Source organism: Engystomops pustulosus, chromosome 10 (assembly GCF_040894005.1).
Source record: "Engystomops pustulosus chromosome 10, aEngPut4.maternal, whole genome shotgun sequence".
NCBI lineage: Eukaryota > Metazoa > Chordata > Amphibia > Anura > Leptodactylidae > Engystomops > Engystomops pustulosus.
In genome coordinates this window covers 96,817,948-96,834,043 of record NC_092420.1, presented here as the reverse complement: position 1 = coordinate 96,834,043, position 16,096 = coordinate 96,817,948, and the positions used below count along the sequence as shown (strand labels likewise).

The 16,096-nt window shown below is 37.5% G+C and overlaps 1 long non-coding RNA gene across 1 annotated transcript in view; it reads left to right on the top strand.

Moving 5' to 3' along the window:
* LOC140104423 (uncharacterized) overlaps positions 1–15,776 on the top strand; it is a 56,716-nt gene extending 40,940 nt beyond the window's left edge. Inside the window, exon 3 of the long non-coding RNA XR_011850316.1 lies at positions 15,516–15,776. This is a non-coding gene — a long non-coding RNA (uncharacterized lncRNA). The remainder of the gene's footprint in view (positions 1–15,515) is intronic.
* Positions 15,777–16,096: the final 320 nt, after the last annotated feature.

Sequence of the window (16,096 nt, the reverse complement as noted above, 5' to 3'; positions counted from 1 at the left end):
AACAAATCTGTCATCTATATATCTTCTACCTATATAACAAACATGTATTTATATGTATTTATTATCTATCTATCTATCTATCTATCTATCTATCTATCTATCTATCTATCTCCTATCTATCTATCTATCTATCTCCTATCTATCTATCTATCTATCTATCTATCTATCTGTCTGTCTGTCTATCTATCTATCTATCTATCTATCTATCTATCTATCTATCAAATCTATCAAATCTATCTATCTATCTATCTATCTATCTATCTCCTATCTATCTATCTATCTATCTATCTCCTATCTATCTATCTATCTATCTATCTATCTCCTATCTATCTATCTATCTATCTATCTATCTATATATCTGTCATCTATGTATCTATTATCACTTTCTTATTATCGCTTTATTCTTTTCTAATATCTATTATATATGTTCCTTTATTTCCAGTTTTTCTATTTTCTCACTATCTATGTATGTTTCTATCTACCTAGAGATATCTATTTATCTCTATCTATCCATTATCTATTTACCCCATATATAAATATGTTCTATCTCAGATCTATCTATTCCACTTTCTTTCTTTCTTTCTTTCTTTCTTTCTTTCTTTCTTTCTTTCTTTCTTTCTTTCTTTCTTTCTTTTTTTCTTTCTTTCTTTCTTTCTTTCTTTCTTTCTTTCTCATACTTAATAATACAATATGTATTAATAAAACCCGCTCCTTCTACATTACAATGTGATAAGGACATCCCTCACGCTATGGATATATCTATAGATAGATGTGAGCTGGATGCTGATGGATTTGTTGTGTTTGTTCTGTAAAGATTTGGTTTGCTCTTCGGTCCATCTGACTGGGATATGGTGTTAGGTAAATCCTGCTCTAATCCTAATTGCAATTGTCTATAAAACTCCAAGTATTTAGCAGAAAGTGCACAGATGACCCAGGAATAATAGGATCAGGAGCTGAGAGGATAGCAGATATCAGGGTAATCCGCCCCGTGTGCACTGCGACCAAGAGAGAGTGTTGTGTGTACCTGCCCTCCGTATATACAGTGTGTACCTGCCCTCCGTATATACAGTGTGTACCTGCCCTCCGTATATACAGTGTGTACCTGCCCTCCGTATATACAGTGTGTACCTGCCCTCCGTATATACAGTGTCTTATACCTGCCCTCCATACAGTGTGTACCTGCCTTCCGTATATACAGTGTCTTATACCTACCCTCCGTATATACAGTGTGTGTTATACCTGCCCTCCATATATACAGTGTGTCTTACCTACCCTCCGTATATACAGTGTGTCTTACCTGCCCTCCGTATATACAGTGTGTACCTGCCCTCCGTATATACAGTGTGTACCTGCCCTCCGTATATACAGTGTGTACCTGCCCTCCGTATATACAGTGTCTTATACCTGCCCTGCATACAGTGTGTACCTGCCTTCCGTATATACAGTGTGTACCTGCCCTCCGTATATACAGTGTCTTATACCTACCCTCCGTATATACAGAGTGTGTTATACCTGCCCTCCATATATACAGTGTGTCTTATACCTGCCCTCCATATATACAGTGTGTGTCCTGCCCTCCATATATACAGTGTGTCTTGCCCTCCGTATATAAAGTGTGTGTTATACCTGCCCTCCATATATACAGTGTGTGTAGTAGAGTTGTGTGTTATACCTGTCCTCCTTAGATATGGTGTGTATAATATAGCTGTGTGTGTTATACCTGCCTTATATATATATACAGTGTGTGTAGCAGTGTTGTGTGTGTTATACCTGCCCTCCATATATACTCAGTATATCCTCCATATATACTATACATATATATGTGTGTGTGTTTGTGTGTAAAATTTTAGTGTGTGCTTTGAGTGCCCTCTATTTTTCTCTTTCTTTCTCTATCTCATATCTATCTATCTCATATCTATCTATCTCCTATCTATCTATCTATCTATCTATCTATCTATCTATCTCTCTATCTATCTATCTCTCCTATCTATCTATCTATCTATCTATCTATCTCATATCTATCTATCTCATATCTATCTATCTCATATCTATCTCATATCTATCTATCTCATATCTATCTCATATCTATCTATCTCCTATCTATCTATCTATCTCATATCTATCTATCTATCTATCTATCTATCTATCTCATATATATCATCTATCTATCTATCTATCTATCTATCTATCTATCTCCTATCTATCTATCTATCTATCTATCTATCTATCTATCTATCTCCTTTCTATCTATCTATCTATCTATCTATCTATCTATCTCCTATCTATCTATCTATCTATCTATCTATCTATCTCCTATCTATCTATCTATCTATCTATCTATCTATCTCATATCTATCTATCTATCTATCTATCTATCTATCTATCTATCTATCTATCTATCTTCTATCTATCTCATATCTATTTCCTATCTATCTATCTATCTATCTATCTATCTATCTATCTATCTATCTCATATATATCATCTATCTATCTATCTCCTATCTATCTATCTATCTATCTATCTATCTATCTATCTATCTCCTATCTATCTCATATCTATCTATCTATCTATCTATCTATCTCCTATCTATCTATCTATCTATCTATCTATCTATCTATCTATCTCCTATCTATCTATTTCATATCTATCTATCTATCTATCTATCTCCTATCTATCTATCTCCTATCTATCTATCTCATATCTATCTCCTATCTATCTATCTCCTATCTATCTATCTATCTATCTATCTATCTATCTCCTATCTATCTCCTATCTATCTATCTCTATCTCCTATCTATCTATCTATCTATCTATCTATCTATCTATCTATCTCCTATCTATCTATCTATCTCATATCTATCTATCTATCTATCTATCTCATATATATCATCTATCTATCTATCTATCTATCTATCTATCTATCTCCTATCTATCTATCTATCTATCTATCTATCTATCTATCTATCTATCTATCTCCTATCTATCTATCTATCTATCTATCTCCTATCTATCTATCTATCTATCTATCTATCTCCTATCTATCTATCTATCTATCTATCTATCTATCTATCTCCTATCTATCTATCTATCTATCTATCTCATATCTATCTATCTATCTATCTATCTATCTATCTATCTATCTATCTATCTATCTTCTATCTATCTCATATCTATTTCCTATCTATCTATCTATCTATCTATCTATCTATCTATCTATCTATCTCATATATATCATCTATCTATCTATCTCCTATCTATCTATCTATCTATCTATCTATCTCCTATCTATCTCCTATCTATCTATCTCTATCTCCTATCTATCTATCTATCTATCTATCTCCTATCTATCTATCTATCTATCTCCTATCTATCTATCTATCTATCTATCTATCTATCTCCTATCTATCTATCTATCTATCTATCTATCTATCTATCTATCTATCTATCTCCTATCTATCTATCTATCTATCTATCTCCTATCTATCTATCTATCTATCTATCTATCTATCTATCTATCTATCTATCTATCTGTCTGCACAGTCTGCCCAGTGGATTTGGAGGATTGCAGGAATCAGTGGAATCAGTGATGTCCGCTTTTATCTCCATAATCTTATTACTTTCACTAATGAGTGATCCCAATCAGTGACAGGTCTGTGATGCAATAATCTCTGTCTGCTCGGTGTATACAGGACCCTCTGTCTATAGATACATCTTCAATACCAAGTCCATGACAGCATCGATTATTCCCTGTTAACCCTTCATAAACACCACAACTCTGAGCTCTGGACCGAGCAGAATCTGAACTAATACTTGTCATGCAGATGATCCTGAGCTGGAGCTATTGTCCTTGTCCTGAAGCAAAAAGGATAATACTTCCATATAATCTCTCTATCATAGATCTCTGCCATGTGTTATTCTCTTCAATAATTAGATTTCAGTTACTTTTATTATAATATATATTTAGTAGTGTTTAATTTTATTTATTGATTATTTTTATAGGTTCTTTATTTATTATATTATAATTATTATAATATGTATTTTTCTTAGTAACATTTTACTTGTTTTAATTGTGATATCATATTACTAAGAGACTATTACTTTCATAATATCCATAATGTTTACATTAAATTTCTTTGTAACATAATTTTATTTTACATTTACATTTTTTATCATTTTTATATTATCTCAATATTATCTTTTATATTATCTCAATATTATCTTTTATATTATCGTAATATTTGCTTTAAATTTAGTTGTTTTTTTTTACTTTAATTTTATTACTTTTCACTGTCACATTTTATTATTCCTTGTATAATATTCTTTGTATTTATATGAAATTATGATTAGAATTATTTCAGTGATTCTTTCATGATCACATTTTATGATGGCTTTTATAATATTCTTAATAATAAGTATTAATATTTCTTTCCAAGATCACATTTTATTTGCACTTTCATAATATCCTTAACATTTACATTAAAATATTATTATTTATAATATTGATATATAATAATATAATTTATATATATATATATATATATATATATATATAAATATTGTGTTATATATATATATATATATATATATATATATGTATTGTGTTATATATATATATAGTGTTAAAAATGTTGTTATTATTTATTTTTCATTAATATATCTTGCATAATTTAGCTATTATTTAGATTAAATTATTAGTAATATCCTTATTTGGCTTTACATCTATAAAGGCAATAGGAATAATAGGAATAATCTTACAATTGATCATCCTATTATTCCACTAGCTCCCAGTGTTTTATGCTCCTGATATTTTTATTGTTACACTTTGCATCATTATAATCAGTCTGTTCCTATGATTATGTTATTATAATATTGCAGGGCAGATACTGAGTAGGGGGGGTCTCTCCAGCTTCCTTCTTTTTCCTTCTCCTTCCATCCAGGATTTGTGGGAATGTATTTTTGCTGGAATGGTGCAGACATCCAGGTTTAATGGACGATGAGAGAGCATTTAGGGGCAGTGAGACAGTAACACTACATGATATATTTATGGCCTTGTTAGCGTGCATTTAATTACAGCTATTATGTTAATTATTGCACATTAGTATGGAGTGATCTGCATGTCAGCTTTCATCACAATGAGCTGGATACAGGGAGAGGAGGAGGAGGAGGAGGCTGCTGCTTCTGCTGCTGCTCATCCCTCTAGGCTGCAGCTTACAAGGGGGAATCCAGCATTGTTACCCCCTCTGGAGAAGCTTCTCCATCATCCTGGATCATTCTGTCAAACACTTTGATGGGAGTCATTTTTATCCAACCCATTTATAGGCTGGGAGAAGGTTTTATGTCCATACTCATAATGAAATCTCCCACCTTGTTCAGTGCCTTGAACCCCCTATCTATGGCTCCCCAACCATGGGGTTCAGCTATTGGGTTCCTGGTTGATCTGCACCCTCCTGCAGCTTTTTGCAAAAAAAGAGCCATTGGATAAGCTCAGAATCAAAAGAAAGAATTAAAAAAAAAAAAAAACAGCCCTGGAGGTAATGGGTTAATTAGTCTACATCATCCCGGGGCCCTTGTCTCATGCTGCTTTAAAGGTATTTGCCAATAGGTAGATTTTACAGCATGGGTTTGTTTTACATGTGTATAGAGCATTGGGTATTTGTATGTGTCGTTTTGATGGAGTTTTTATTAGTTGTTATTGGGTATTAGGCAACCTGGACATTCTTTGTCCCAAAAACCTTGTTAAAAAAAAACCAAACAAACTACAAGCTATTAAAAAAATAAAAAATAATTTAATAATAAAAGAACGATAAAATAAGCGCCAAGAACCCACAAAAAAAAAAAGAAAAGTAAACACAATAAACAAATATATAAATATTATGAAACAACAAAACGAAAAATATTTTCCAAAGAAGCTTGGAAATTATTTTTGTACTCAATGTGTATCTTTTGAATTTTTTGGGGGGTGATTTTTTTTAAGCTTCTTATGGTTAGTAGTTTGTATGCATATAACCCCCCTCCCAAAACCCCCCCCCCAAAAAAAATTATCTATAATAATTCCTTTATTTATATAGCGCACACAGATTACGCAGCGCTGCACAGAACTTGCCAAATCGGTGCCAGTCCCCATGGGCTCACAATCTAATCAACCTACCAGTATGTTTTGGAGTGTGGGAGGAAACCGGAAGACCCAGAGGAAACCCACACAAACACAGAGAGAACATACAAAATCTTTGCAGAGGTTGACCCTGGGACATGGTCTCCAGCACTGCAAGGCTGTAATGCTAACCACTGATCCACCGTGTGGCCCTCATAACTTATAACTACAGCAGTCAGTCTGAAATTTCATAAAATATGTCTCTAAAGTTGAATGAGGGTGTCAGCTGCCCCACATCTTGGGTGTAACTTTGAACCACAATTTGACATCACAAAACTTGGGCTCACATTAATAAATCTGGATCATTTTACAGCCACGTCCTTTCTGTGTCCATTGAGGTGTAAATAGTGTCTAGAACACAAAATAAATGTGACACGTGGCCTCTAGACAAACTTTTTTGGCACGCCATGAGCTGAATCTTGGCGCAATAGTCTTAGAAAATCTGCCCCACTGTTTATTACATGATATTAAATCAAATGAATTGGAGCATGATTTATTCATTTTAAAGGGGTGGTCCAAGTTTTTGAAATTTGGTCCCCAAAATAAAGAGGATATCTCTTGTTTTTTTTTACCATACGGTCAAGCGCTGCAGTTCCTGGGCTCCTAATCCGTATTGTGCATTCCCAAGCATGTGACCAATGCAGCCAATCAGCAGCTGAGTGGAGTAATCATGTGACTAGGAATAACCCAATGGAGCTGCAGCGACGGATCACCTGGATAAAACATGTGTACACACATATACAAGATGCCCCTGTAAGTTTGTATAGAGCAAGGATTAGGGAAACTGATGCTAGAAAACATTTTATAGTTTTTTTATGGGATAAATGCATCAGTTTTGACATTGGACGTCACTTTGCATTGGATAGAAAACTGCTACTCACTATGGAAGCTCAATGGGTGCAGCCGGTGCACCCCGATATCACCTACAGCGTTTAATATGAAGGCATCTTTATTGATGTTCTACAGAATTTGGGTAAAGTATTAAAAATAAAAACGACAGAAACACACACCTCCCCTTTAAGACTATTACATACTGGGGTCTATGTATGAGTCAACCCTCACGACAGAAAGGTGGAAGATTCTTTGTGCCATGTTAGCCACGGATTAAATAGATGGAAGTTGAGAATCCTCAGTTGTTGATACTTTTTATTGGCTAACTAAAATAGACGATGACAATTGCAAGTTTTCGGGACTACTCAGGTCTCTTCATCAGGCAAGGTCTATCATATATATCGTCTATCATATATACCGTGCCTGATGAAGAGACTGAAGTAGTCTCAAAAGCTTTGCAATTGTCATCATCTTTTTTAGTTAGCCAAGAAAAAGTATCAACAACTGAGGACTCGCAACTTTCAAGTACAAAAAGGTGAAGATTTATGAAGATGTATTCATCTTTTCTGCTACCTTTTGGTTGTTTTACTTGCACTTTGGTGCAATCTTTGGCCTCATCCCCTTTAAAAACTAACGACAGAAGCACAAAAAAATGTATAAAAATACAATCTACCGTATATATACTCGAGTATAAGCCGATCCGAGTATAAGCCGAGACCCCTAATTTCAACATAAAAAACTGGGAAAACCTATTGACTCGAGTATAAGCCGAGGGTGGGAAATGCATTGGTTACAGCCTCCCAGTATATAGTCTGCCAGCCCCTGTAGCATACAGCCTGCCCAGCCCCTGTAGTAGAAAAAAAAATAACACTGTAATCATCTTTCTGACGTCCCCCATAGGTCCTCTTCTGTCTCAGACTGTCTCAGACAGAAGAGGACCTACGGGTCACGTCAGAAAGGTGAGTTTTGTCTTTATTTTTTTAGTTGACTCGAGTATAAGCCGAGTTAGGGTTTTTGAGCACAAATTTTGTGCTGAAAAACTAGGCTTATACTCGAGTATATAAGGTAAATCTTCCAGACATAAATCTTGGAGCCGGGATACTGAGATATTTAGCTTTGTAGATCTGACCCTTGTTATAAAATAATAATGAAAAAAAATCTTGTAAAGTGTCAATAATCCCATCATTGGTTATTTACTCAATGAAAACTTTTGCGGTCGGTTACATCGTCGGTAACTTTGTGTTATTCCCGGTCTCTGTTCCGGCAGACAAGAGCGCTGGCTCAGGAAGTTTAATAGCGTTATGGAATTTCTGCAGATTTGGGATGAGATGCGAAACCCTCAGTCTACAATATGGCGCAAAATGATTCAGGTTTTCCTTCACGTTTTTGAATAAGTGCAACATTGTTTATACATAAAAGTATCTGTTTATTGTTTCCCTTAGCAACCATTGTCCCTATATCATACCAGCCATTAGCCCCCATCCCATAGAGGCAGATCCGGGCTGCAGAGCCCCTCCATCTGACTATAGGCACAGTATTGGGATGAGTATATTATCAGATATTTCTGAGCCTTCCCTGAGAGGTGGATATAGAGGAGCAGCCTGCACACAGTCCTGATCCCTCACATATAATGCTTGAGTGCAGTCTGTTTTGGCAGAGGCCGATGTACCAGATTGCGGTTTTATGACCGGTCTGGGGTCCGGGATCCAATGGAAGCCTAAATAACTTAGCCAAAATATTTGTTGTTGGAATTCTATACAAACAAGCTGGTCTTCTGTCCAGTCTGGCCTGCGGCGGCTACCCAGGTTGGCTGTGCCCAGCTTGGACAGGTCTAGGATGAAATACATAGCGCCTTCTGCTTATCTGAAATGTTGCTGTCTGTATCTGGTGCTCAATGTTTGTTACAATTATGTGCATGTAAATCTGTTGTAAAACCTTATTTTTGGGGGAAAAGTTAAATCTTTTTACCCCCCAGCAGTCTGTTGTTAACTTTTTCAGTGTTTCGTGCTCTATTTTAGTGTTTAGTCACCTTCACAGACCCCATAATTCTGCCATGTTTATAGAATAATTAGAAAAACAAGAGCAGGGGAGAGGAGGGGGATGCAGCTGCAGTTTACTTCTTTAATCTTTGCTGTGAGAGGGGAGAGAGAGATATCAAAGTCCTGGAAGAACCTGCTCACTGAAGTGGGAGCATATTGTATGTCTATAACAAGATAAAGGTCACCCCCAGGGGCGTAACTACAGTGGTAGCAGCCATAGCAATTGCTATGGGGCCCACAGTGTCAGGGGGGCCACGTAATCCAACATAACACTAAAGAATAGAGGATGTGCACCATTATATACATATTTTGCTGCATATTGTACATTATAATATGTATATAACATATATGTGATGTATATGTGCTGTGTTTATATATGCTGTATGTCTGTATATGGCACTATATGTGTATATGTGTTGTGTATGTGCTCAATATGTTGTAAGTGTATAAATGTGTGTATGAGTGAAGAACTGGATGTTCATGTACATAAATATATATATATGAGTGTAATATGCACATTTTAAAGTGGGAAGGGGGCCCCATTCCGCTATGGGGCCCTGTCTTTTCTCGTTACGCCCCTGGTCACCCCAAAAACATGGAAAGGGCACAGTATGTGGCTGCACTATATCCAATATACATCTCCAGCTATGGAGACTTTGTGGTTGGGATATGATTGCCTCCCACTAGATGATTTCCATTGATCTCAATGGTCATTGGTGACTTCCCATGTTCCCAAATCGATACGGAGGATGTAAAGTTGGATTTTGTAGATAACACCGCACCAAGTGATGCAAAGGTCATGTACAAGTGGTCCCTAAAAAGTTACAAAACCCACATTTTAAACTCTCATTTAGAGTCTAATCATATGAATACGTTTTCCCTATACAGAAAGACAAAAGTAAAAATCAACGGGAAATGGTTTATTTCACAATTTTTTAAATTTCCTTTCAAATTCTGTAAAATAAGGGGAAACCCCCCCCCCCAAAACAATCCAGTGGAAGCGGTTGATGGGTAAAGTGCTGAGAATGATTGTGCCGTAAACGTATTAAAATACCTCCTCCATTTTCGGCGTCTGCAAGGCTGCGCCCTCCTAATTTACAGCGGAATAACACAATTGTTTATATAGAGGTCCTAAAAAATAAAAAACAGATCATGTCACAGCCCTGGCAGTGTATCCGGAGAAGTTACAATGGCGTAAATCTCGTCTGGAGGCGAGCGGCCTTGAGCAGAGCGCTATGTCAGGCCTCCGCTCACACTTCTTCAGTCCCGGCCTGGACACTCGGATTACTCCTTCCTGGACGGAAATTTACTTTTCAGTTTTCTGTGCATTGTCACATGCGGTGGAGAACAGTGAGGACTTATCCTCGTCACTGGATGACGGCTGCAGCTCCGTTCAGATCCCAGAAAATCCCATGTTATAGGCAGCTTTTGGATGAGTTTACCTTATGATGAAAAATGTTGCATTTAATCAATTCTGCACCTTATGTATCAATATTATCTTTATTAATGGGCATGGTGACATGGCAAACTTACCAATGCTGCAGCTGTGCATGATCCAATGATACATCAGTATGCAGAATACATTATATAAGAGCATGCACTGATAGATGGACTAGGATGAAAACATGATTCAAGAGCATGCACTTATACATGCACTAAGGTGAATGCACAATGCAAGAGCATGCACTGATACATACACTAAGGTGAATGCATGATGCAAAATCATGCACTAAGGTGAATGTATGATACATGCACTAAGGTGAATGCATGATGCAATAGCATGCACTTATACATGCACTAAGGTGAATGCACGATGCAAGAGCATGCACATATACATACATTAAGGTGAATGCATGGAGCAAGAGCATGCACTGAGGTGAATGCACGAGGAAAGAGCATGCACTTATACATACACTAAGGTGAATGCATGATGCAAGAGCATGCACTGATACATGCACTAAGGTGAATGCACGATGCAAGAGCATGCACATATACATACATTAAGGTGAATGCATTGAGCAAGAGCATGCACTGAGGTGAATGCACGATGAAAGAGCATGCACTTATACATACATTAAGGTGAATGCATGATGCAAGAGCATGCACTGATACATGCACTTAGGGGAATGCATGATGCAAAAGCATGCACCGATACATGTAACAGGATGAATGCATGATGCAAGAGCATGTGCGGATACATGCACTCAGGTGAATATATGATGCAAGATCAGTGAAGGTGAATGTATAATACATGCACTAAGGTGCATGCATGATGCAATAACATGCACTAAGGTGAATGCATGATGCAAGAACATGCACTTATATATGGACTTGGATGAAAACATGGTGCAACTTCTCTGAAGCACTTGGTGCACTGTTTTTTTTCTGCTTTGTGCCAAATTCATCTGTGATCTGTGCCTGCCGGCAGAGTCACATAATTTATCACTGATTTGCACCTAAAAAGTTCAAAAAGTGCACAAAATAATGGCACATTGATCATAGGCTTGCACTAATTGCACCAGTGTATAATGCTGGCCCCATCCCATCTTTAGCCTCCTGATAAATCCAATCGGCCGGTTACTGGAACTCTTCTACGCCAGGTCTGACCCCAGCTGGCATACAGGGGGAAGAAGTCGCAATTACTGTGTATGTCTGTTTTCAGGTGTACAAACTGTGATAAATGTGCCCCATAGACTCCAGTCTATAATGAATACATGATATATACATGATGAAAGAGCATGCACTGGTACATGTGCTAGGATGGATACATGATGTAAGAGCATGCACTGATGGATGGACTTGGATGAATACAGGATGCACGAGCATGTACTGTTACATGTACTATGATGAATACATGATGCAATAACTTGGGCGGCTACATGTGCTGGGAGGAATACAAGATGCAAGAGCATGCGCTGATACTAGGATAATTACATGATGAAAGAGCATGTACTGATGAGTGGACTAGGATGGATACCTTAACATGCACTGAAAAATGCAATAGGATGAATGCATGTTGCAAGAGCATGCACTGATACATGCACTAATATGAATACATGACAAAAGAGCATGAACGGATGCATGCACTAAGATGTGCACATGATGCAATGACATGGTTGGATACATGATGCAAAACCATGCACCGATACAGGTACTGGGATAAATACATGACATAAGAGCATGCACTCATACATGCACTAGGATGGATACATGATACAATACTATGCACTGATACATGCACTAGGATGGATACATGACACAATACTATGCACTGATACATGCACTAGGATGGATACATGATACAATACTATGCACTGATACATGCACTAGGATGGATACATGATACAATACTATGCACTGATACATGCACTAGGATGGATACATGATACAATACTATGCACTGATACATGCACTAGGATGGATACATGATACAATACTATGCACTGATACATGCACTAGGATGGATACATGATACAATACTATGCACTGATACATGCACTAGGATGGATACATGATACAATGCTTGCATTATAATGCATATATTATACAGGAGCATGCAATGACACATGCACGTTAATGCATACATAATGCAGGACAATGCACTGATGCATGCACTGCAATACATTCATGATGCAACTATACTTGCATTGTAATGCATACATGACTCAGGAACATACTGATACATCCACCATTATACATGCATATGTGATGCATATATTATACAGTGTTACATTCACTATGATGCATACAGTATACAGGAGCATGCACCAATACTTGCACGATGGTGCATACATAATGATTACTGATACAGGGTATTAGGGTAAATGGACATCATTAGAGTAAATCCAGGGAATGGACTTCAGCTTTATAGAACAGTCCTAGAAATTTCTGCAACAAATCTGCCCCATGTTCTGCTATTATGAGCTTATTGTATTCATTTAAATATTATAAGAAGAAAAAATGATCTGATATACAAATTGGGTTTACAAATATAAACATAGGAGCATTTCTCAGAGAGGACACTAGGGGGAGCCAGGTGCAGCCTCCAGTGGAGGAAGTTCTGGGAGTTCTGTTTGCACATTATAATAGATCTTTAATGGAAAAGTAAAGCAAAGGAATTTAAGAAAACCCAAGTATATATATTTAATAAATGACAATGAAATATTATTATATTAATCGAAATAACTACACAACCTAAATTAATCCTCCCCTATATTAAATAGAGCATCATGTACATGCACCTCTTAAGCACCAGCCAAAGTACCACCAAAGAGAAGAGCTGCAAACTGTATCAATAAAATATTCACTTTATTATACTGTAATTCCAATACACAAAAATTCATGATTGTATATCACATAGGTGGGATAATCTGAACAAGGAACAATATAGCCCCAGATGGAATAGAGCACCCAAAAAATACAGGCAGTCCCCAGGTTACATACAAGTTGAATTTGTCTGTAAGTTGGAACTGTATATTTTACAATTGTAGCTCCAGACAAAAATTTTTTTTGGGATTTTCAAGATTTTTGGCTGTAATGGGACCAAGGATGAACAATAAAGCTTCATTACAGACATCTTACAGCTGATCATTGCAGCCTGGGACTATAGTAACATCCAGAGAGGTCACCAGAGGTCAGAGGGGTCTGTCTGTAACTATGGGTTGTCTGTAAGTTGGGTGTCCTTAAGTAGGGTCTGCCTGTACATAAGCCCCCCCCCCCTAGTAGACCCAAAAATACCCAATATCTCTAAATAAATATCACGTGAGAAAAAGTTATGCTATCGGGGTATAATAATTTATGCTCAATATATATAAAGAAAACCGGAGGAACCTTCCGGCTTCAAATTATCATAAGTCCGCAATGCACTCACCCGAAAGCAGGTGATGGGTGGTCTAAGGGCGATCCAGGGGGGTTATGCTTCATCAGGAGTTAATCGTAATAACTGCTTTGAATTATGCAGTATAAACATCAGCAGGTTGTGAGCAAAGTATGAAATGGGGTCCAAAATATGAGCCCCCATTACTTGTAAGGGCACATTACACCCAGAGATGACAGCAAACACCTAACCTAAGGTTCTGGTTAACTTAATTAAACTTGTCCCAAATTATCTGACAACCTGATTGGCTGAACAACAGACCACAAGTCTCACTTAAAGGGAACCTGTCACTAGTTTTTACCTGATTAAACTATGTGCCCCCCCTATCATGTGACATATCATGTGACATTGAGCAGCTCAGAGGTTGCAGGGGGCGTGGCACTTCAGACGCCTCTGTATTCAGTTCTATAGCACATAGATACATAGTTCCAGTGTCAAATCAAAGAGAAGAATCTCATCTTTCAGACAGCATCAGGCTTGTAGTTCTGCTACAGAATTAGAGATACAGACAGTTAAAGACATAGTTGGAAGTGTGTGGATAAAGATCCAGTTCCCGCTTATATATTTAATTCCTTGTTTCTTTGTAACTCACAGATACATAAGCCTGATCGATCTGAAAGATGAGATTCTATACTATACTATAGAGGATACAGAAGATAGTGGCTTCTGAAGTGGCCCTCCCTCAGGAGCCTCTACACTTTACTCATCTCTGGCAAAATATGACTATTTTCTACTAACTTTCACATGACTATGGAACAGATGTTTTTTTTTTTTATAGGTAAACAGGTCAGATTTCACATAAAAGAATTTTAGAAAGGACATTTTATCCCCTACCTGAGGGGGTTGGGAGTTTATTGGGGGTAAAAGGGGCTAATAGAGTCCCTTTAATTGCCCTATAATGAATGGGACTCCCAGGATCTGCCATCCTAAAACCCAGTTGCACCTTAAAGGAAACCTGTCACCAGGCTGAGCCCTGTTACACTACAAAATGTACCTTTTATAGTTGGTTGCATGTTCTCTGGTGATGTCTTTATATATTGCCAATGCTGTCTGACGCCCGAAAAAGGAAGTTAGATGCGCATCCGTTTTCCAGTCAGGGGGGTGTGGTCTCCTGCACTGCAGTCATCCGACCACTCCCTGCACTGCCGAGAACCCGCCTCCATTCTGTCCTCCTGCCTCTTTCTTGCAGGTGACTCCCCGTCTTCCCGTAGTTTTTTTGCGCCAGTTCTCGCAATGCGCCTGTTTCTTTTACGCGCAGGGCTCGTATATTCATTATTCGGGCGTCAGACAGCGTTATCCATCTATAAGGACATCACCAGAAAATGCAACAGGCACATTTAGTAGTTTACCGGGCTCAGGCTGCTGACAGGTTCCCTTTACGGACAGATTCAGGTCATTTGATTCGATTGGTTCCGAAGGTTGTAAAAAATTTGGACCACAAAATGCAACTTCCTGCTCAACACGGGTCCAGATGATCAGAAATACAATGTAATAACATGTATCAATTATAACCAATAGACCACAAGACCCCCCAGCCCCTCCATATGTCACCCCGTTCCCCCTTCCCATCATGCACTGCAGCTCCTTGACTCTTTTTATGTGTTTTTTTTTTTGCAGCCGATGAACTTCAAAGTTCCTGAGGAATCTTAAAGACTTTGGATGACAAAGGTAAAGTGTGTGGAGGCCGAGAGGCGTCCGCGCTAATAAAGAACGTGCGAAATGGAAACCTATTCTGTGCGAGTAATAATCCCATCACAGGACGCCATTACAAGACATTTAGAGCCCAGCTGGAAACACCGGGGGCCTAAGGCAGCTCTTAAAGAGGAATTAACTGAGGGATTAGCTGCACATCTCTCCGCCGCTGCTCAGACTGCAAGTTTTCTCTCAACTAAGTTTTTTTTTTTACATTTTTGAAAATAGTTTAATATTTTTTCTTTATAGCAAAGTAATAAATATAATAGTCATTTAGGAAAGGGAAGTGAAAATAATTTTAAAATGATATAAATTATATAAATAACTATTAGCAGCATCAGGTAATAACGTCAGGGGATGTCTGCAGTGTAATGATATCACATGTTATGGATGATACATGGTACAGGGTCAGGAGGGGCTGGGATGTCTGCAGTGTAATAATATCACATGTTATGGATGATACATGGTACAGGGTCAGGAGGGGCCGGGATGTCTGCAGTGTAATA